The following is a 24,091-nucleotide window of genomic DNA, read 5'->3' as shown; positions in this document are numbered from 1 at the left end:
CGTCTTTCATCTCTTACCACCATACCATATTCACCTACAACGTTTCCTTCTCTTCCTTTTCCCGCTATTGGATTCCAGTCACCCATGACTATTAAATTTTCGTCACCCTTCACTATCTGAATAATTTCTTTTATCTCATCATACATTTCATCAATCTCTTCATCATCTGCGTAGCTAGTTGTTATATAAACTTGTACTACTGTGGTAGGCGTGGGTTTCGTGTCTGTCTTGGCCACAATAATGCGTTCACTATGCTGTTTGTAGTAGCTTTTGCGTTCACTATGCTGTTTGTAGTAGCTTATCCGCACTCCTATTTTTTTATTCATTATTAGACCTACTCTTTCATTACCCCTAATTGATTTTGTATTTATAACCCTGTATTCGCCTCACCAACAGTCTCGTTCCTTCTGCCCCCGAATGTCACTAATTTCCACTATATCTAACTTTAACCTATCCATTTCCCTTTTTAAAGTATCAAGTATAAAACCAAAAACGTTTAAAATGATCCATACTAAAATTATAAATGCAAAAGAATTCTGCATGGTACGCTTTCACAACTGAACCGATTTTGATGAAATTTAATATGAAGATAGCTTAAACGCTGAGGAACAACAAAGGTTACTTTAGAAAGTGTGTAACAGAAAACTAATTATTCTATTAAAAAAACTTTTACTGTTTCACTTTTGAACACTATCATATTTGTGAAAATGCTTTTATTGTTTGATATGCTCTACATTAAACGAATCGAATACAATGGTTATGCAAATCTCAGTGTAGTTATTCCATACTTCCATCCTAATATCTATCACAAACTCATCGCATTATAGGCGCTAAGCGTCAAGGGTCGGTTATGAGGTATGTCTCATAAGGAACTACGGTAGAAACCGTGGAAAAATAGAGGTTATGCGGTTAGGTTTAGAATTTCTCGTTCATGGGATCCCGGGATCGAACCCTAGTTGGGTCGGATTGTTTTCGCTGTTATCCTCATCATTGCTTTAATCATCATCAACGAGATAGTTGCCGAACTTGGGTTAAATACAAAGACTTGCATCAAGCTCCCAAAAAGACTGGGGTCTTACAGCCAATAAAGCCACACACATTTCATATCACTTTACATAAACACACGCGAGGGCATTGCCGGTAACAGCTAGATTATAATGCGTGATAATCCATTTCTCCATATTAACAACTACGAAAGTAACACTATCTATTACGTTTTAACGACTCTCCCGCAGAACAGATTCCAATGAAATTTGGTGTGGAGAAGGTCATAGGCTTCTTTAGAAAATTGTATGTTTCTGAGTATCATTAACATTTTTAAACACAGTGTACGTGAATGGGATGCAGACGACGCCGGCGCTATGTTTGGTGACTCTTAGTGTTTATAGATTATTCTGTGACAGTGCAAATCCAATGTATTGTGCCGGCAGCTTATGATATTGAGTTGTTGGACCACCTGGCTTAGCTGGAGAGTTTATGTGGAGATACAAAAACAAAATCCGACGGTAAGTCCGAGAGCCATATTTAAAACTATTACGATAAGACTCGGAAACATACGTTTGATTTAGGGCATAGAGGTTTCTAAGAGAGCTCGAAGGTTTCTCAAATCCAACTAACCTCGGAGTAATCCGAGGCCACCGGGACTTAGATGCAGAATGCTAGGCGGCTATGAGTGCTACAGAGAAAGTAAAACGATCGCAAGTCCTTCGCATTTTAGCTACTGGTCGTCGAGCATTACTTACTGCTTCAGAGACGCTTGAAGACTCACAAAGACGGCGTCATTTAAAGGCTGTACGACAAACACAGAGACGTCGCACCTTTACATGTGAGACTGAGTATGATCTCTTAAGAGATCATGTTAATCATAAATTCGTCATCTTAGGGGATGGATTAAAAATATAGGCACTACAATGCTTTGAAGTAGAAGGAATGAAACGGGTGGTATGTGTTATTATGGTGACAAATACTAGGTGAGTCAGAGGAACCCCCAATAACTCAACTTCTGTACGTAAGTAATGAATCTTAACTTCTTTAAAATACACTGAAGCGCCATAGAAACTGGTATAGACATGCGTATTCGAATACAGAGATACGTAAACAGGCAGAATACGGCGCTGTGGTCGGCAACGCCCATATAAGACAACTACTGTCTGCCGCAGTTGCTAGATCGGTTACTGCCGCGACAATGGCAGGTTATCAAGATGTAAGTGGGTTTGAACCTGATGTTATAGTCGGCGCACGAGCGATGGGACACAGCAGCTCCCAGATAGTGATGAAGTGGGCATTTTCCCGTACAACCATTTCACCAGTGTACCGTAAATATTAGGAATCCGGTAAGAAATCAACTCTCCAACATCACTGTGGCCGGAAAAAGATCCTGAAACGACGGAACCAACGACGACTGAAGAGAATCGTTCAACGTGACAGAAGTGCAAAACTTCCGCAAATTGCTGCAGATTTCAATGCTGGGCCACCAACAAGTGTCAGCGTGCGAACCATTCAACGAAACATCATCGATATGGGCTTTCGGAGCCGAATGGCCACTCGTGTACCCTTGATGGCTGCACAACATAAAGCTTTCCGCCTCTCTTGGGCCCGACAACATCGACATTGGACTGTTGATGACTTGAAACATGTTTCCTGGTCGGACGAGACTCTTTTCAAATTGTATCGAGCGGATGGACGTGTGCGAGTATGGAGGCAACCCCATGAATCCATGGACCCTGCATGTCAGCAGGGGGCTGTTCAAGCTGGTGGAGGCTCTGCAATAGTGTGGAGCGTGTGCAGTTGGAGTGGTATGGAACCCCTGATACGTCTGGATATCACTCTGACAGGTGACACGTCGTGTCTGATCACCTGCATTTATTCATGTCAATTGTGCATCCCGACCGACTTGAGCAATTCCAACACTTCTGCTGGCCACCAGACTCCCCCACATGAATATTATTGAGCATATCTGGGATGCCTTGCAACGTGACATTCAGGAGAGATCTCCATCCCCTCGTACTCTTACGGATTTATGGACAACCCCGCGGGATTCATGGTGTCAGTTCCCTTGAGCACTATTTCAGATGTTAGTCGAGTGCATGCGACGTCTAGTTGCAGCATTCGAAGGGCCCCTACACGATATTAGGCAGGTGTACCCGTTTCAATAGCTCTTCACTGTTTAATTAGAAAATGTAATGCATGCTTTCTGATTCGACGTAGATCAAAATAACAGACACATTCATTATGTACTTACATACCGGCACTGTACGTATATTTCATAACAACTATATACACAGACATCACTTATCATAGCAAAACTGGTGACATGCGAGCGCAACAATAAAAGCTGCAGGGCACAGAGTGTGACAGTTATTATTAGTTGTACTTCCTTCCGCTCTTTGGCGTTGTACGGTGCATTGTTTTGCAATGTGTACGGAAGTCAGTCTGCCCGCCAGTTTGGTGCTAGGACGGTGTGTGAGCCGATGTGTTGCCCCTCTCTCTTCTGGGTTATGGGGCTGTTGATCGTACGTGCCCTGTGGCGAAGTGGACGGTTGGAAGAGGCCTTCAAATTCCAAATAATGCACATTTCATAAAATCGTTCTGCTAATTTAGTGTGTTGCCAGGCTCTTGCAAATGGTGTGTAAGAATATGAGGAAAGTAAGTTCCGGTTGTCGCGAAATGGAAACCACTATGAAAATCAAAAATGTTTTTATAATTGCGTAGGCTTCCGCGGCCAGAGTCGGTCGACATAAAAGTTTTCTGGGTTTGGTACCGCGTCATAATGTAAAAACTACAGCTGCTATAGAAAAGCCAACGTTTCGGCCACGATTGCAATGGCATTCTTCTGGGTCTAATGGTGCGTTCTAGATATGCAGTGTCCTTTATATTTTGTTGTTAGTGTTCACTGCGCATGCCATTACGTCTTCTGCGCTGGGTGGTGGTAGGATTGGGCGTGCAGATACCTGTCAGTATGTGTAGGCTTACGATATACTCTGTGCCCCAGTGTGCCCTCCGTTCTCCTGTACACTTCGACGTCTAGAAACGGGATAGTACCATTCTTTTCTACTTCCAGCGTGAACTGTATCTTCCCGTGCATACTGTTCAGATATTCGTGGAACTTGTGTAGCTCCGTTTCACCATGAGGCCATATAGCGAACGTGTCGTCCACGTATCTAAACCAGCAACGTTGTCGTAAAGGAGCTGAACCGAGGGCCGTTGCTTCAAAGGCTTCCATGAATATGTCGGCTGCCAGCGGAGATAGGGGAGACCCCATTGCTACGCCGTCTGTCTGCTCTTAGTATTTTCCTTGCCGTTTGAAGTACGTTATGTCAGGCACAACTCAACCACGTCGCATATGTCTGGCGAGACATGCTCCTGAAGGATGTGGATGGTTTCATCTACTGGCACGTTCGTAAATAGTGATTTCACGTCAAAGCTGACCATGATGTCCGTATGTAAAATTGTTTCTCCCTTTAGGCGTTCTATAAAGTGTGTCGAGTTCTTCACATAAGAGTCCGTCTTGCCAACTAGACGTCTTAGTTTCCAGGCTAGGTACTTTGCCAAGTTGTAAGTAGGCGAATTGATCCCATTCCCTATTGGCCTCAAAGGGCAACTCTCTTTATGTATCTTTGGAACACCGTAAATTCTAGGAGAAACTGGTACTCTGGGAATAAGACCCTTGGCTGTGTCAGCGTCAATTCTCGGGTCCTTAATCGCGGCCTGAATCTTTCGAATTATCTTCGCCGTAGGATCCGCCCTTAGTTCTTTGTAGATGGGATCATTTAATAATTCTTTCATCTTGTCTTCATACTGCAAGGTGTCTAAGATGACAGTAGCATTGCCTTTGTCTGCTGTTAATATCACAATTTCGTCGTTGTTCTTCAGTTCCCTGGTAGCTGCTCTTTCCTCTCTGTTAAGGTTGTGTTTCTGTGGCTTGGCACGTAGTAGAACTCGAACGGTTTCCTGTCTAATTTTCTCAGCTTCTATCGCAGATGTGTGCCGGAGTGCTGTTTCCACGGATTCGATAATTTCTTCCGTGGGAATCCGCTCAGGTGTGATGGCAAAGTTTAGTCCTTTAGCTAGTGCTTCTGTAGCTGCGTAGTGTTCCGTATCGTCTTTGCTAGCTGCTCAAATTTCTTCTTCTGAAAGAAGGTATCTGCACGCCCAATCCTACCACCACCCAGCGCAGAAGACGTAATGGCATGCGCAGTGAACACTAACAACAAAATATAAAGGACACCGCATAGCTAGAACGCACCATTAGACCCAGAAGAAGGCCGCTGCAATCGTGGCCGAAACGTTGGCTTTTCTATAGCAGCTGTAGTTTTTACATTATGACGCGGTACCAAACCCAGAAAACTTTTATGTCAAAAATGTTTTATTTGCAACAGTTAGCTATGCCTTCCAGCTACTTCTCTACAAAGTCAATACCCTCGTCATAGAAGGCAGCCGCCAATGCTTTCCGCCAATTCTGTACTCTGATTTACAGCTTCTTGTCTGTATCATAACGTTGTCATCATAGCCAGCAGTTTACGTGAGCAGAGATAAAACTCAGCGGCAGCCAATTGTGGGCTTCATGGTGGGTGATCAAACACTTCCCATCGAAAACGCTGGAGGAGCATCTTCATTGCCCCTGCAGAGTGCGGCTGAGAACTGTCAATAAGAAATAAACGTATGGCAGTTATTTTTGTGACCTGCATGACATCAGATGAAATCTCTCACCAGGCCGTCATACTTGGCGGGAGACACTAATTTCTAGGCATCTTCAAGTGCTCGCTTTACGCTCAGAGCTAAAAAAGAGCAACATGACGCGATTGATGGGAATAATAGAGACACCCCCAACACATATGAACAAAGCTTCATCCGTTTGTTCACAGTTTCTTAGTGGTTTCCATTTCGAGACCGAATGGAATTTATTTTCTGAATATCCCCCCCCCCCCCCTCCCCGTAAGAGTTTCTTCCAACACTGGCAAGAGATATCAGTGTGTACCGCATCCGAACGTGCATAATTAGTTCCAAAAGCGTCCTTCGATGTTAGATGATGTTCACCAAACGCCGTTTTATGATTGTGAGTTGAAGCGTGCTCTTTGAAGTGTATTTCAAACAGCCTATTTGACCTACGTAAACTTGAGAACAGTTCCCTCGCTTTAGTTTATAAGCACCTGCTGCCGTGTATTCAGAAAATTTTTATTCACGCTGTTCCTCAGTCTGAAGCGAATAATGTCTTTAGACTTAAACCCTATGCGCAAATTGGTATTGCGAAATTGTCTAGCAGTAATTTCTGAAACCTCTCTTTTATAATTCAAGAGCATGTACATGATTTTCCCGTCTTCCTGTTCTTCTGTCAGCTCGCTGTTATTATCTTTATATTGTTTTTGGCTTTTAACTTTCTATCGGCCTTAGTGACACCTGAACAACTTCCAGATTTTGTCGGTAGAATTGTGGTTCCCACTGCAAAGATGATGGCGCCGTTGTGGTGGGAAAAGCCGAATGGTTCAAACCAATACGATATTTAATTTCTGAATAAGCGATACTTCTCGGTATTTACTTGGTCTCGCTTTTTATAACAAGCATTTTCATTTTTTACCGATTAAAAACTGATATATCAGTTTATCATGGCAGCCGTGCTAAAATTTTTTGTTTTTAAATAAAAGTTTAAAAAAACAGTTTCTTAGGAAGATCTTGTGGCTTCTCAAAGATTCGTATGGTCTTTAAATAATATTGTTTGTGATTGAAGGAGTCAGTTTATACACTCCTGGAAATTGAAATAAGAACACCGCGAATTCATTGTCCCAGGAAGGGGAAACTTTATTGACACATTCCTGGGGTCAGATACATCACATGATCACACTGACAGAACCACAGGCACATAGGCACAGGCAACAGAGCATGCACAATGTCGGCACTAGTACAGTGTATATCCACCTTTCGCAGCAATGCAGGCTGCTATTCTCCCATGGAGACGATCGTAGAGATGCTGGATGTAGTCCTGTGGAACGGCTTGCCATGCCATTTCCACCTGGCGCCTCAGTTGGACCAGCGTTCTTGCTGGACGTGCAGACCGCGTGAGACGACGCTTCATCCAGTCCCAAACATGCTCAATGGGGGACAGATCCGGAGATCTTGCTGGCCAGGGTAGTTGACTTACACCTTCTAGAGCACGTTGGGTGGCACAGGATACATGCGGACGTGCATTGTCCTGTTGGAACAGCAAGTTCCCTTGCCGGTCTAGGAATGGTAGAACGATGGATCGATGACGGTTTGGATGTACCGTGCACTATTCAGTGTCCCCTCGACGATCACCAGTGGTGTACGGCCAGTGTAGGAGATCGCTCCCCACACCATGATGCCGGGTGTTGGCCCTGTGTGCCTCGGTCGTATGCAGTCCTGATTGTGGCGCTCACCTGCACGGCGCCAAACACGCATACGACCATCATTGGCACCAAGGCAGAAGCGACTCTCATCGCTGAAGACGACACGTCTCCATTCGTCCCTCCATTCACGCCTGTCGCGACACCACTGGAGGCGGGCTGCACGATGTTGGGGCGTGAGCGGAAGACGGCCTAACGGTGTGCGGGACCGTAGCCCAGCTTCATGGAGACGGTTGCGACTGGTCCTCGCCGATACCCCAGGAGCAACAGTGTCCCTAATTTGCTGGGAAGTGGCGGTGCGGTCCCCTACGGCACTGCGTAGGATCCTACGGTCTTGGCGTGCATCCGTGCGTCGCTGCGGTCCGGTCCCAGGTCGACGGGCACGTGCACCTTCCGCCGACCACTGGCGACAACATCGATGTACTGTGGAGACCTCACGCCCCACGTGTTGAGCAATTCGGCGGTACGTCCACCCGGTCTCCCGCATGCCCACTATACGCCCTCGCTCAAAGTCTGTCAACTGCACATACGGTTCACGTCCACGCTGTCGCGGCATGCTACCAGTGTTAAAGACTGCGATGGAGCTCCGTATGCCACGGCAAACTGGCTGACACTGACGGCGGCGGTGCACAAATGCTGCGCAGCTAGCGCCATTCGACGGCCAACACCGCGGTTCCTGGTGTGTCCGCTGTGCCGTGCGTGTGATCGTTGCTTGTACAGCCCTCTCGCAGTGTCCGGAGCAAGTATGGTGGGTCTGACACACCGGTGTCTATGTGTTCTTTTTTCCATTTCCAGGAGTGTAGATGAACACATTACAGAACAAATATTTTTGAACAGATTGAGAAATAAACATTGACCAGTGCATTACTTCATTATTGAAATTTTGGTTGAATTTGTCATTAAGCATTTCCGGTGAATGTCGTATTTTTCCTTTGAAATCACTCGTTCAGTTGAATTTTTTTAAAGAGCAGTTTTTGTCAGTAAAAGTCAGCTGCGTTCAAATTCCTGTTAAATAATGAAGGCATGTGACTAAAACATTGGTTTTTCATTCTAAATAGTTATAGAAAAAGAATTCTACAAATTTTATACGAAAGTTTATTATTTGTCTGTCATTTTTATGAAATAAATTAAAAACGTAACAATTATTTATAGTTTGAATAAAAATATATAATAGTTGGTCTGCTGCTTACGCTACACAATACGCCTTTATCTGCTTGCAACCATTGGAAACACAACATTAACAAAAATAATAGAGTTCTCCAACCTCAGTTTTCACTCGTTAGTACTCATTATTCTTATGCTTCTCGAGTAGAGATCTAAAAAAATGACACCAGTAGGACAACACTGGTGAATTTGTTGTAGTGTACAACCTCTCATTATTTTTCGAGAAAAGCTGCGAACAGTGGTCAGAATAAGTTTTCTTTTTTTTATTTACTATTAAAAGAGTCTTGATCACGATTTATTTATCAAGGTGACCGTTTGAGACCACTACTGTGGTCATCTTCAGACCTACAAGTTGTGTACAAAGCTTTAATTAGAGGGCTACATACATTAAAGAAACTACATAAAGTTATAAAGCTATAAATCGATGAATTACCATTGAGTAGGAACCTCTTTCTGTTGGAGAATCACTACTGGAGAAACCAGTGCACGTCTTACTATGTATAATAGAGGCTCCGCCCACTTCTGAAGGCATGATGTCATTACCAACCAATGAGTTATAAGTCGAATAACAATGTAAAATTTCTTAGTTAAAAGAACATTGTTATGATTAAATAATAAATATACACTAAACTCAGATTATTAAACAGCTATCGTCAATTAAGAAGCGTTAAAAATATTTAAATATATGGGATAAATGAACTTCGGTTTGGTAGTACATGGGTTGCCCTTTCAAAGCCTGTTAGTGAACCATTTGGAACCACTGGTTGCCATGGTGAAGTTGGACGCCGTTCCAAAGATGAGGCAGCAGGCTTCTTTCCACTGAAGTTGTTATAATGTCGATAGGCGAACTAGTGGTTGCCATGGTGAGGACAAACGCCAGTGCAAAGATGTGGCAGCAGGCTTCTTTCTAACGAAGTTGTTGCGAAAATGGAATGGTGAAGACTGTCACGTCAGAGGATGTATTACTGAGCAGCAACACTGAAACGATTTTCATTGCGTAGGCTGCAATAATCTTTAGCTCACATGTATACTACATGCTGCACAAATACGATACGAAGTAGTTATTCATACTTATGAAATATTATCTAAGAAGTTCGTAGATAAATTACATGTGACAATTTTTAAAAGGCAATGCTATTCCTTAAGTTGTATGCCAGTCTTATAAACAAATAAAAATAATGGAAGCAATTTAAAATTATAATACTATGAGCCATAGTGTCAAAAATAAAAGGATGTGAATTAGCAATATGCAGTATAAAAGCATATAAGCAAAAATTTTAAACAGATAGTCAGTCAAAATATAATGTTTGGTGAAATAAAATTACAATGTAAATACAAAATATTTCCTAAAAGTCTTAATAATTCCTTTCTTTGCCTGTTTTATTTACTATTTTGAGCCTTGTATCTTAAAACGTATAACACAAAAGTGTGAGGGGATCTCAGAATTCTCAAGTCTTTGTTCGTTGTCCACCTTTATTACTGTAACAATAGCAACAAAAAAAGACGGAAATTGGTTCGTTCAGAAATCGGCTATTTTGAGCGGTTTTCACACTCAGATTAAAATGGAGATGGAAAGAAACGGTGTAACCAAAAACCGGTTCCTTAAGAATAGCCGAGTGGTTTGCTGGCGCTCGCCTCTTTGGCACTAAACTTACCGTTTCAGATTGCACAAAATAAAGATGCAGAAAGAACTGTGGAACGCATCTGTGACTGACTCCATCACTCACGAGTAGGTGTCTGAGGTCTTCCCTCCATAGCTGAGCATGGCTGGGCATCCTCGCCAGTCGTAGTGCAGGGCAGAGCCCTGGATGGTCCCGTGACTTTGAGTGATTGGCAGGTGAGCCATAATGGCCGCCAGTGCGTGTCCTTCCAGAGAGTGGGATCAGGTCGGGCCGTGGGGACCGTTGTCGCTACCGCTCGTGGGTCTCGCGATTATGCGAAATGCCTTCATTTGCGTCAGTCGCTCGCGGTGCCCGAGACGAATGGCTTTCCGATGCGGGGGCTCGCTAACCCACCGACTGCATTACTGGGGGCAGCAGTATCGGAGCACAACGAACCACGTGACGTATCGGCGCGCCTCCCGAGCCCTGCAGGTATGTGACCGCCGACACGTTACTAATAGCTCCTGCCAGGGGCAGATAGTAAACCTCTCTGCATAGCATGCTTCTATCGCTGCACGCTACGCCACATAGGGATGTCTCAGCAACTTCTGGTAGTCGTGTTCTGTTGTTATTGTCACCGTCAGTCGGTTACCGATTTTGAAATTGACAGTACAGATAGTCTGCAAAAATCAGCAGAGGCCTCGAACTGGGTAGGTATCAAGAATGTTGTCCCACAGGATTCAGTCTAGAGTCTCTTATTGTTGTTAATATACAGGGTGTATCAAAAAGAATCATCCGATTTGGCACGTCTATATTTCTCAACCTAATAAACATACAGTATACAATTAATTTTGTTTTTGTTGATGAACGAGAAACTCAAAAAGTTTTATTTATATCTTTTCAAAGGTGTTCAATATGCCCCCCTCGAGATGCACGGCATACGTGTTAAATAAATTCTTCCTACACTGCAGCGAGCACTTCTTGAGTTACAGCTTCCACAGCTGCTGTTATGCGATGTCTCAGTTCACTCATTGTTGTTGCTAACGGAGGCACAGAGTCTTTTATAAGCCTCCACATGGAATAATGACATACAGTCAGGTCCGATGACCTTGAAAGTCAGTAATGTAATTGTTGGTAACGGAGGCACATAGACTTAGTCTTTTATAAACCTCCACATGAAATAATTACATGATTTTTAAGAATAGGATGATTCTTCTTGATACGCCATGTATATTAATGACTTGCCACTTTATCTTCATGAGGATGCAAAGCTTGTTCTTTCTGCTGATAACAGCAGTATAGTAATCATATACAACGAACAAGCATTAGCTGAGGAAATTGCAAAAATATATTTCAGAAAATTATGAAGTGGAAATCTGCAAATTGACTCTCAATAAATTTTGAGAAAACGCAGCACATACAGTTCCGTACAGTAAATGCCGCTAAACAATTGCTTAATATAGATTTTGGACAGAAGTCTGTTGCTAAGGCAGAATTTTCAAAATTTCTGAATGTGTGCATCGGTGAGAAATTGAATTGGGAGAAACGCATTGATGATCTGCTGAAACCTTTAGGTTCAGCTAGTTGTTCTATCAGGGTTATAGCAAATTTTTTGATAAACATATCAGTAAATTAGCCCTCTACGCATGTCTTCATTCACTGCTTTCATATGGCAACATATTTTGGGGTATTCATCAGTAAGAGGGAAAGTATTCATTAAGCAAAAGCGTGTAATCAAAATAATAGATGGAAACCGTCCAAGATCACCCTGCAGGCATTTGTTTAAGGGACTCGAAATATTCACATTACCTTCGCAACACATATATTCACTTACGACATTTGATTGTAATAACTCATCTCAAATCAAAAGCAATAGCAAAGCGCATAGCTACAACACTAGAAGAAAGGATGATCTTCACTATTCTGGATTAAATCTGACATTGGCGCAGAAAGGGGCGAATTACGCTGCCACAAAAATCTTTGGTCATTTATAAAATAGCATTAAAAGTCTGATAGTTAGTCAACCAGTACTCAAAAACAAATTAAAAGAATTTCTGGATGACAACTCCTGTGTAAAGAAAACGTACGTTTAGCTGACATGTTACACATCATTACGAAATATCGTAATCGCGATGTGTGGAACAAGTATTAATTCATCCAATGTACTGAAGAGCTAGTGAATCTTGCACTACTTTTTTTGTATTATTTTAGACTACAGTGAGGTGACAAAAAACATGCGATTCCTCCTAATATCGTGCTGAACCTCCTTTTGGCCGGAGTAGTGCAGCAATAGGCAACGGCTCAACATGTCGTTGGATGTGGAAGTCCCCTGAAGAATTACTGGGTTATTCTGCTTCTATAACCGTCCAAAATTACGAAGTTGCCGTGGCAGTATTTTGTTCACGAACTGACCTCTCGATTATGACCCATAAATGTTCGATGCGATAAATGTCGGGTGATGTGGGTGGCCAATCATTCCCTTGGACTGCCCAGAATGCTCTTCAAACCAATCGCGAAAAAATGTGGCCTGGTGACATGGAGCATCGTCACCCGTAAAAATTCCATCGTTCTTTGGGAACATGATATTCATGAATTTCTCGTCTCGAAGTTGCTGAATATAACTGTTTCCAGTCAATAATCGGTTCAGTTGGACCAGACCACCCACTCCATTCCAAGTAAACACTGACCATATTGTTATGGAGCTACCACCAGCTAGCACAGTCCCTTGATGACAGCTTGGATCCATGGCTTCATAATGTATGCGCCACACTCTAACCCTGCCACCAGCTCTTACCGACTGAAATCGGGACTCATCTCACCAGACCACGGTTTTCCGGTCGTATAGGGTCCAACCGACATGGTCGCGAGCCCAGGAGAGGCACTGCAAGCGATGTCATGATATTAGCACACACAGTTGCGTCCATCTTATGCTTTCATAGCCCACTGTCGCTGAATGTCGCCGAATTGTCCTAACGGATACGTTCGTCACACGTACCACTTTGATTTCTGCGGTTATTTCACAGTGTTGCTTGCCTGTTAGCAATAACAACTCCACGCAAACGCCGCTGCTGTCTGTCGTTAAGTTAAAGCCTTTGGCCATTATGTTATCCGTGGGTAGAGGTGATGCCTGAAATTTGGTATTCCCGACACACTCTTGACAATGTGGACCAGCCGGCCGGAGTGGCTGAGCGGTTCTAGGCGCTTCAGTCTGGAACCGCGCGACCGCTACGGTAGCAGGTTCTAATCCTACCTCGGGCATGGATGTGTATGATATACTTAGGTAAGTTAGGTTTAAGTAGTTCTAAGTTCTAGGGGACTGATGACCTCAGAAGATAAGTCCCATAGTGCTCAGAGCCATTGTGAACTGTGGAGCACGTAATATTAAATTCCCTAATGATTTGCGAAATGGAATGTCGTATGTGTCTAGCTCCTACTACCATTCCGCGTTCAATATCTGTTAATTCCCGTCATGCGGCGCTAATCACGTCGGACACCTTTACACATGAGTCACCTGATTACAAATGGCAGCTTCACCAATGCAATGTCCTATTATACCTTGAGTACGCAATAGTACCGCCATCCGTATATGTGCATATAGCTACCCTATGACTTTTGACACCTCAATCTCGGCGTATTGACTTATGGAAGCGCAATGACTTCCTTATCTTTTTACTATACATAAGTATCAGAAAAATTTACTCCTTGAGAATTATCCTAGATAAGGCTATGCGGTTTCTTGCTTTAATGGATACACTCCACCGTATCGTCCGTTTCCAACATGCGACGTTAAATTTCTCTCTATGTCTCTCTAGTCTTTTTCCTTCACTGCTTTCACAGCAATTCTTATTCATGCCGTACGATTCTGCACATCGGGACTCCTGAGCTAAACGCTTTATCCCCACAGACTCCCACAAGAAATAATTGGCAACCAGTGCTGTACAATCGCAATAAAGTCATGAGATGTTCAACTGACTCTTTTATTAGAACATGTTACGCGTTTCGGGATTCCACCATCTTCAGACATCACGAACTTCAACTCCTTCCTAACCAACCACGCGCACAGCCTTGACAACGCTCTGCTTCAAGACTGCTTGTGTCGCAGTTACAGTCATATGTTATTGGACACTTTCTTTCAGATGTCAAGGCTGCACGCCTGGTTTGTTCAAATGTTGAAATGTGTGTGAAAACTTATGGGACTTAACTACTAAGGTCATCAGTCCCTAAGCTTACACACTACTTAAATTATCCTAAGGACAAACACACCCACCCATGCCCGAGGAAGGACTCAAACCTCCACCGGGACCAGCCACACAGTCCATGACTGCAGCGCCTGAGACCGCTCGGCTAATCCCGCGCGGCCCTGGTTGGTTAGGAAGGAGTTGAAGTTTGTGTTGTCTGAAGATGGATGGAATCCCGAAACGCGTAACGTGTTCTAATAAAAGAGTCAATTGAACATTCATGACTTTATTGCGATTGTACAGTATTAGTTGCCAATTATTAACATAAAAACGATCGCAGGCCTCTGACGGGATTTTATATCCTGTATATCTCCCACAAGAAAGGAAAAATCAAGGGGGTTATTTATGTCTGGTGAACGTGGTGGCCATGATGTTTGGTAGTCTGTGCCCATCAGTATGTTACGAAGGATTTCGTCCAAGAAATGGAGAGCAGATTCTGATTTTGATTCACGGCTCGTCTGATTGTTAAAAGCAAATGGGTTATCCACTACTGGCTTGCGGCACCTATAGCTACTCATCAGAGCGCCCTTGGCATAACTTTTCAGGGTTCCTCTAAGGCCTTGACAGCGGTCTCGAGCACACCCTGTCCCAACTGTACTTCAGCTCTACAGGCAGTCCCGTATTTCATGTCGTATAAGGTGTACAAGGAACCCGACGCTACTTTAAAATATACCTTATTTCATTATACACTTGTAAACGAATTTGAAAACTGTTTCCCCAAGAAAGTAGTTAAATCTAATAATAAGAAACCATGCAAAACACCTAGGCTTACTAAAGGAATAAAAATATCTTGTAACCACAAAAAGGAACTGTATCTAACAACAAGAAAAAGTAATGACAAAGAAAGAGCCAAATTTTATAAAAACTACTGTGCTACATTAAGAAAGGTTATCAAAAAGTCCAGAAGCATGTGCATAATGTCTGAGATTAATACCTCTGATAACAAAATCAAAACAATTTGGAATATTATTACAAGGGAGGCAGGGCAACCAAGAGTACAGGATGACGGCATTACCATCAAAGCGAATGGAAGCTTGACAAACAACAAGCCGGATGTCGAAAACATCTTGAATAATCATTTTTTTATATGTTGTAGAGAAAATAGGATCTAAATGTTCATTAGAAGAAGCAAGGCAGTTAATGGAAGAGGCCTTACCCACACAATTTGATACAATTGAAATTCCACCAACCTCCCCATTCTGAAATTAGGATGATAATAAACCCTCTCAAGAATAAAAGCTCACATGGAATTGATGGCATTTCCAGCAGGATAATAAAAGCTTGTTCCCTAGAGATAAGTGGGATTCTTAGCCACATATGTGATACCTCTCTGAAGCAGGGTATTTTCCCAGATAGACTGAAGTATGCCATTGTTAAAGCACTCCATAAAAAAGGGGATACGCCTGATGTCAACAACTACCGCCCAATCTTTCTTCCGACGGCCTTATCCAAAATTCTTGGAAAAGTAATGTATTGTACAGTAGATTCACACCTTTGTAAAAATAAAATTTTAACAAAATGTCAGTTTGGTTTCCAGAAAGGTTTTTCAACGTAAAATGCTATATATACTTTCACTAATGAAATATTAAATGCTCTGAGTAACCAGAAGTCATCCATTGGGATTTTTACTGTGATCTCTCAAAGGCTTTTGATTGTGTAAATCATGGAATACTTTTAGATAAGCTGAAGTACTGTGGTATGAGTGGGACAGCGCTCAAATGGTTTAAATCATACCTAACTGGAAGAGTGCAGAAAGTTGAAATAAGCAGTTCATATAATATGCAAAAAACTGGTGATTTCTCAAACTGGAGAACAATCAAGAATGGGGTTCCGCAAGGTTCAGTCGTGGGTCCTCTGCTGTTCTTAATATATATTAATGACTTGCCATTCTATATTCACGAAGATGTAAAGATAGTACTTTTGCCGATGATACAAGTATACCTATCATACCCAAAAGACAAGAATTAACTGAAGAAATTGTAAATGATGTTTTTCAGAAAATCAATTAGTGGTTCTCTGCAAATGAGCTTTCATTAAAATTTGACAAAACACAGTATATACAGTTCCACACAGTCAATGGAATGACACCATCAATAAATATAGACTTCGATAAGAAATCGGTAGCTAAGGTAGAATATTCAAAATTTCTAGGTGTATGCATTGATGAGGGGTTGAACTGGAAAAAACATACTGAAGATCTGCTGAAACGTTTGAGTTCAGCTACTTATGCTATTAGGGTCATTGCAAATTTTGGCGATATACGTCTGAGTAAATTAGCTTACAACGCCTATTTTCATTCTCTGCTTTCGTATGGCATCATATTCTGGGGTAACTCATCATTGAGTAAAAGAGTGTTCATTGCACAAAAGCTTGTAATCTGAATAATTGCTGGAGCTCATCCAAGATCATCCTGCAGCAGACACTTATTTAAAGAGCTAGGGATCTTCACTGTAGCCTCACAATATGTATATATATATATATATATATATATATATATATATATATATATATATATATATATATATATATATATACTTATGAAATTTGTTATTAACAATCCGAACGAATTCAGAAGTAATAGCAGTGTACATGGCTACAACACTAGGAGAAAGGATGGTCTTCACTACACAAGGTTAAATCTAACTTTGGCTCAGAAGGGGACAAATTACGCTGCCACAAAAGCCTTTGGTCACTTACCTAATAGCATCAAAAGTCTGACAGATAGCCATATAGCATTTAAAAGGATATTAAAAGAATTTCTGAATGGCAACTCCTTCTACTGATTAGATGAATTTTTGGATATAGTAAGTGGGTAATTTCCCCAAACCCCACAAAAAAATTAAAAAAAATTAAAAAATTAAAAATTTAAGTGTCATTTAGTATTTTGTGTAATGTAATATCTTGTATGGACACCTTTTATTAACCTGGCACGTTCCACATCGTTACGAAGTGTCGTATTCATGATCTATGGAACAAGTACTAATCTAATCTAATCTAATCTCATCGTTGCCCATCTCCTACTATGTTGACGAAGACCAGTTGGAAGACCACGAACAAAGTGGAGAGACCAGGATGATGTGAAGACTACTGCAATGGAAGGAGGTGCTAAATGATAGACTGTGGGAATAAAGAGAAGCTTGGAAGAAGCACTGTGAACGACCTGCATAAGAAGAAACGTTCCTGGTAGAAGAAGAGGAAGCAGAGAACAAACAGCCCTCAGAATGGAGGGGCGCCATCTTGCTGAAATTTCTATAGCTTAGATATAACGTATGATCCAATACGTCCAGGTATATAGTTTTCTTAATGATAAGCTCAGTGAAAAATAAACCCCATATATTTCATTTCGGTCGGTTCTTTATCTGTTGCGCCACGATATGTGGGTTCTCCGACCTCCTTGCCAGGAAGCAGTCCGCGAGTAGCAAATTAGTAGCTGACCAGAATGATGCAGCTGCTAAATCAAACTGCTATTAGTCCAGTATGAACTGGCAGAAAAAAGAACCCCAACGTTGGAAAACGCCACAACTTGGACAAGAGACACCATAAAAGATCACAAAATACCTCAAAAGGCTTTGCTTAGGGGAGAAATCTTTCCGAACCTGCGCAAATACTACGAACTGTGTACATTGGAAACTGCCTACCGTATTTAAGTCTTGGTCTCTTTAGAATACTGAGCCCCTCACGCCTACCTAAATAATCACATAAACTATTCCTTAACGTGTCATGATGTTCTATTAAGCTATTCCTTTTTGTGTACAGTTTGCGTCATAAAGTTCTTTTCTCACTAGTTCGATTCAGTATCTCTTCATTGTTTATCTATCGATTTAATCATTAGCATTTTTCTGTATCAACAGATTCCTTCTTATTCAACTGTTTATCGTTCACGTTTCACGTCTGTAAAACACTACTCTCCATACAAATGTTTTGAAAAAATACACCTTCTTCTTCTTCTTCTTCTTCTTCTTCTTCTTCTTCTTGTGTTAGGGTCTCTGTAGGACCACGGGTTGCCCTTTCGTGGACTGCATTTTCCTCTTCTTCTCCCAGAACCTCTTCATACTTTCTCTTCTTCCCTCCCGCTCTCCTTCCGAGATCTTCAGTGTCCTTTTCTCCTGTCGGCTACACTGGTGACACTCTAATCTTTTCCTGTATTCTTCTCTATCGTTGATCTCCGGCATATTGGTCGGTGTATATTTGTTCCTCCAATTTTCCTTCCCTTCGACCTTGATCCCCAATTCCAACCAGTCCTTCCGAAGTTCAACAACCCACTTGGTTCCTGTCTTTCCCCTTGTCCTCCCTGTTGTTTCCCACACTCTCTTCGTCATTCTGTCTATACTCATCCTAACTACATGTCCAGCAAACATTGCCCTTTTGAGTCCTATTTCCCCAGATACTGTTATGTTCCGGTACAACTCTTCCCTAGGTCTTCGCATCCACCTCTTTTGGGACCTAGTATTTTTATCAGTATTTTTCTCTCTTCTTTCTCTAGTTGTTCTGCCCCATTTCTTCCTAGTGTCATAGTCTCAGCTGCATATAATACTGCATTCCTCACTGTTGCATTTTAGTGGCTTATCTTTGCCTCTGAGGATATATCCTTTTTATTGTATATCTCTCTCGTCATACAGAAGGCTGACCTCATCTTCTTTATCCTCTCAGTTATTCCCTCCTTGCTCCTGTTCCTTCCTGGTATAAATTCTCCCAGGTATTTAAATTTGTCCACCATTTGCACAGTGCCTTCCGGTGTTTCCCAGTCTGTAGTGGTATGTAATGTCTTTGTCTTGTTATAGGCGATCCTCAGTCCCACCTTTGTGGCTACCTTACTTAAGTTGTCGAGTTGTGTCTTTGCGTCTTCTTCCGTCTCATTTACTATTACTACGTCGTCTGCAAAGGCTAGGCTGTCCACTTGAGCCCTGTTGTTCTTTTTGTCCCCCACATGGGTCTTTGGTATTCCCATTTCCTCGTTTATTGCTCTCCACTGCCTCATCACTTCGTCCAGTGCTATACTGAACAACAATGGTGACAATCCATCTCCCTATTTAACACCAGTCTTGATCTCAAATTCTTCTGACAGTGCTCCTATGAATCTCACCTTTGCTTTTGTGTCTGTCAGAATTTCTTTTATGAGTTCTTGTATAGTTTCATCCAGTCCTCTGTTCTTCAGGACCCTAACAAGAGTCTGTCTGTCGATGGAGTCATATGCCTTTGTGAAGTCCACGAAGGTTATTACTTTCTTTTTGTTTTTTAAGGCCTTATGTTCTATCAGTTGCTTCAGAATAAATATCTGTTCTATACAACCTCTTCCCTTCCTGAATCCCGCTTGGTAGACGCCAACTGTTCTTTCTACCTGTTTTTCTACTCTCTTGAGCAATAGTTTTGGCAGCACCTTGTATCCGACCTCTAGTAGCGATATTCCTCTGTAGTTTTCTGGCACCTCTCTTGTCACCATTCTTATGTCACCCTCACACATAAATTATTATTTCATGTTAACAATTTCTCTTGTTCTGGAAAGCCTTCCTTACGTTGCCAGTGTCTGCTTCTGCAGCCGCGAGCTGATAAGATGATTTATTTAGGAGAAAACGGTTCAAATCCCCTCTGAGATACGTCAGGACGACATGGGCAACCTGTGGTCTTATACTGTCCTATTGAAAGAGAACGTCACGGAGACCGCGAGATAGGGTACACCTCTCTCCTTGGACCTCCACAAACTGAAACGTCCATCTTTTTGAAGACCTGGGCGAATATAATTGGCTGTACCATGCTCCACCAAAACAATGCAGTAAGAAATTTAAATGTGAAAATAGTCATTTTATTCAGTTTATCAGAAATCTAAAAGGGGAAAAATTAGTAATTTGTCTTAGGTCAAGGAAACATGAAACGAGGTGAATTATTGTGGCTTAACCAAAAGAAAGGCTTCACATAAATTAAAAGAGACACGAAACAGGTTAAAGGTAGTGAGCCAGTGGGGTGCTTCCATACTCGAGAGGTACAGAACGGCGTGGAAGGAATGTAGTAGAGAGAGACGTCGTGGGGTCGGCACGTTATGTTGACAGATGCCTGGAGGAATGTTGCGCTGCTCAGTGGCGACTTTCGCTTTTGAAACAGTTCGCCACTGATTTACTCTGTTATTAAAATTCAATATAGTAATAGTGAAATTGTTGTCGTAATATAAAAGCGAAGAGCAAAAAGTTTAATTCCATTTTTTAAATATTTTTACATTGGCTACATGCACTAGTGTCATGACTAATTAGTATATATGTCTGTAATGTGTAATTCCAGTGTCTGTCACGTTTTCTGAATTGTCATTTAGCTTTTCTGCGTTGATTGACTTCCAACACTGTTAAGTGCATAACATTCTTCAGGAAAAGTGACTGTGTGAGAAGCTATACGCTAAAGTGACAAGTGATGGGAAAGCGATATGCTCCTATACACATAGCGGTAATTTCGTGTACACGAGGTATAAAAGGGCAGACCATTAGCGGAGCTGTCATTTGTACTCAGGCGATTCGTGTGAAAAGGTTCCCGTCATGATTATGGATGTACGACTGGAACTAACAGACTTTTAACGCGGAATGGTAATGTGAGTTAGATGCATGGGACATTCCATTTCGGAAACTGTTAGGAAATTCAATATTCTGTGACCAACAGCGTCAACATGTGCCGAGAATAACAAATTTCAGGCATTACCTCTCACCACAGACAATGCAGTGGCCAACACCTTCACTTCACAGAGACAAGCGTCGTTTGTGTAGAGTGTTTAGTACTGTAGCGACACTACCGTTTGGGGTAGGAAAAGTCAGTATTGGTGCAATATTTCTGAGCGTGCAAGTTTCAGCCAGGCATGGGCCTGTTGACAGTAAGTCACGCTACCAGCGGTTGTGAAGCAGAATGAGGGCCACAGGGCCGTAGACCCACTGGAAAGACTAAACGCAGCGGTTTGCATGGCGCAAGTTACAGGCAGAAGGGGCCCACTGGCCTACCTAGGTGTTATGAGTACGTGACTTGGAGCGGTGCGTTAGCAAAACAGAGGCACATAGCCACATATAAACAGGTGCCGGTTTTTTAACACGGCATTCAAGTGTGGCAGCTCTCCTGGACGGGGAGGTGTGTCACACCACCAGCTACACGCAGCAGATGGTAGGGCGCCAGCAGTCCAGTCCATGGCAGGTCGCTGGTTCGACCCTCTGAGGCTGCAGTGGGGTCCGTAGCCTTCCAGCGACAGGCCACTCCATAGCTCGGTACCGTGGGCAGTCGTCTTGGCTCCCAACACGCACTGCAGACATCCAGGGAGAGGGCTGCAGATTAGGACGCCGGAGAGAGGGAGCGGGCTGCAGGTTGCCCTGCAGCGGGCGTCGCTGAGGCGGCAGAGGCGAAGGCGGCTGAGTCGGCTGCCAGTGCATCCTGATGATGCTGCAACTCTGCTGCCATAGAAGGCTGGCACACAGCAGTGTGTGCACAGGTCGCTGAGGCAGCTATTCCACGCCAAGCCATTTCACATACAGCAAAGCGGTGTCTTCAGTATTGCAGGACCCTGTGACGCAGACCGAGAGGAATGACGCCACTTTAGTTGGAAACAATAAATCACTTTGAAAGCTCAGACAAGTCTTAATAAAAGACAAGCAATACTGCGTGAACTAACTGCAGAAATTAATGTGGGATGTACTACGATCATATGTGTAATGAGGGTCCGCCGAAAAATGAAATGAGCATGTGGCATTGTTGGCCGGAAAGCCCCATCCGGGAAACTTTGGCCGCCGAGTGCAAGGCTTATTTCAGTCGGCGCCACATTGGGCGGATTGCTCTCCGGTGACGAGGATGAAATGATGATGAGGACAGCACAACACGCAGTCTACGAGCGAAGAAAATCTGAGAAACGAACCTGGGCCCGCTGCTTGGGAGGCAAGCATCTTACACTCAACTATGCAAGTGGACAGTCCGCCGAAATTTCGCGTTAATGGGCTGTGGTAGCAGATGGGCAACGCTAGTGTCTTGCCTAACAGCACGACATCGCCTGCAGCACCTGTCCTGGATTCGTGACCATATCGGTTGGACCATAGACGAATGGAAAACCATGGCCTGGTCAGGTGAGGTGAGTTCCGATTTCAGTTGCTAAGAGGTGATGGTAGGATTATATGGTGGCGGAGACCCCACAACGTCATCGACTCAAATTGTCAAAAAAATGTTCAAATGTGTGTCAAATCTTATGGGACTTAACTGCTATGGTCATCAGTCCCTAAGCCTATACAGTACTTAACCTAAATTATCCTAAGGACAAACACACACACACACACACACACACACACACACACACGCATGCCTGAGGGAGGACTCGAACCTCCGCCGGGACCAGCCGCACAGTCCATGACTGCAGCGCCTCAGACTGCTCAGCTAATCCCGCGCGACTCTCAAATTGTCAACAAGGCACACTGCCAAATGGTGGGCGCTCCATAATGGTGTGGACTGTGGAATAGACTGGGTCGTCTGGTTATGTTCAGCTACTTGGATACTATTTGATACATTCATGAACTTCATGTTCCCAAACAACGATGGATGTTCTATGGATTACAATGCGCCATGTCATCAAGCCACAATTGTTAGCGATTAGTTTGAAGATTGTGGACAGCTCGAGAAAATGGTCTGACCAACCAGGTCACACGACATGAATCACGTCGAAAATTTATGCGATATAATCCAGGACAACACAACGAAACAAGGCCCCGGGCCTAGACAACATTTCATTAGAACCACTGACAGCCTTGGGAGAGCCTGCCCTGACGAACTCTATCATCTGGTGAGCATGATATATGAGACAGGCGAAATACCCTCAGACTTCAAGAAAAATATAATAATTTCAATCCCAAAAAAGCAGCTGTTGACAGATGTGAAAATTACCGAACTATCAGTTTAACAAGCCACGGTTGCAAAATACTAACACGAATTGTTTACAGACGAATGGAAGAACTGGTAGAAGCCGACCTCGGGGTAGATCAGTTTGGATTCCGTAGAAATGTTGGAACACGTGAGGCAATACTGACCATACGAAATCTCTTAGAAAATAGATTAAGGCAAACCTACGTTTCTAGCACTTCTAGACTTAGAGAAAGCTTTTGACAATGTTGACTGGAATACTCTCTTTCCAATTCTGAAGGTGAGAGGGGTAAAATACTGGGAGCGAAAGGCTATTTACAATTTGTACAGAAACCAGATGGCAGCTATAACAGTCGATGGGCATGGAAAGGAAGCAATGGTTGGGAAGGGATTGAGACAGGGATGCAGCCTATCCCCGATGTTATTCAATCTGTATATTGAGCAAGCAGTAAAAGAAACAAAAGAAAAATTCGGAGTAGGAATTAAAATCCATGGAAAAGAAATAAAAACTTCGAGGTTCGCCGATGACATAGTAATTATGTCAGAGACAGCAAAGGACCTGGAAGAACAGTTGAACGGAATGGACAGTGGCTTGAACGGAGGATATAAGATGAACATCAACAAAAACAAAACGAGGATAATGGAATGTAGTCGAATTAAATCGAGTAATGCTGAGGGAATTAGAATACGAAATTAGACGCTTAAAGTACTAAATGAGTTTTGCTATTTGGGGAGCAAAACAACTCCTCATGATGGTCGAAGTAGAGAGGATATAAAATGTAGACTGGCAATGGCAAGGAAAGCGTTTCTGAAGAAGAGTAATTTGTTAACATCGAGTATAGGTTTACGTGTCAGGAAGTCTTTTCTCAAA

The sequence above is a fragment of the Schistocerca piceifrons genome, chromosome 6 (genome assembly GCF_021461385.2).
Source record: "Schistocerca piceifrons isolate TAMUIC-IGC-003096 chromosome 6, iqSchPice1.1, whole genome shotgun sequence".
In the NCBI taxonomy this organism is placed as follows: domain Eukaryota; kingdom Metazoa; phylum Arthropoda; class Insecta; order Orthoptera; family Acrididae; genus Schistocerca; species Schistocerca piceifrons.
Note: the sequence above shows the minus strand (reverse complement) of the source record.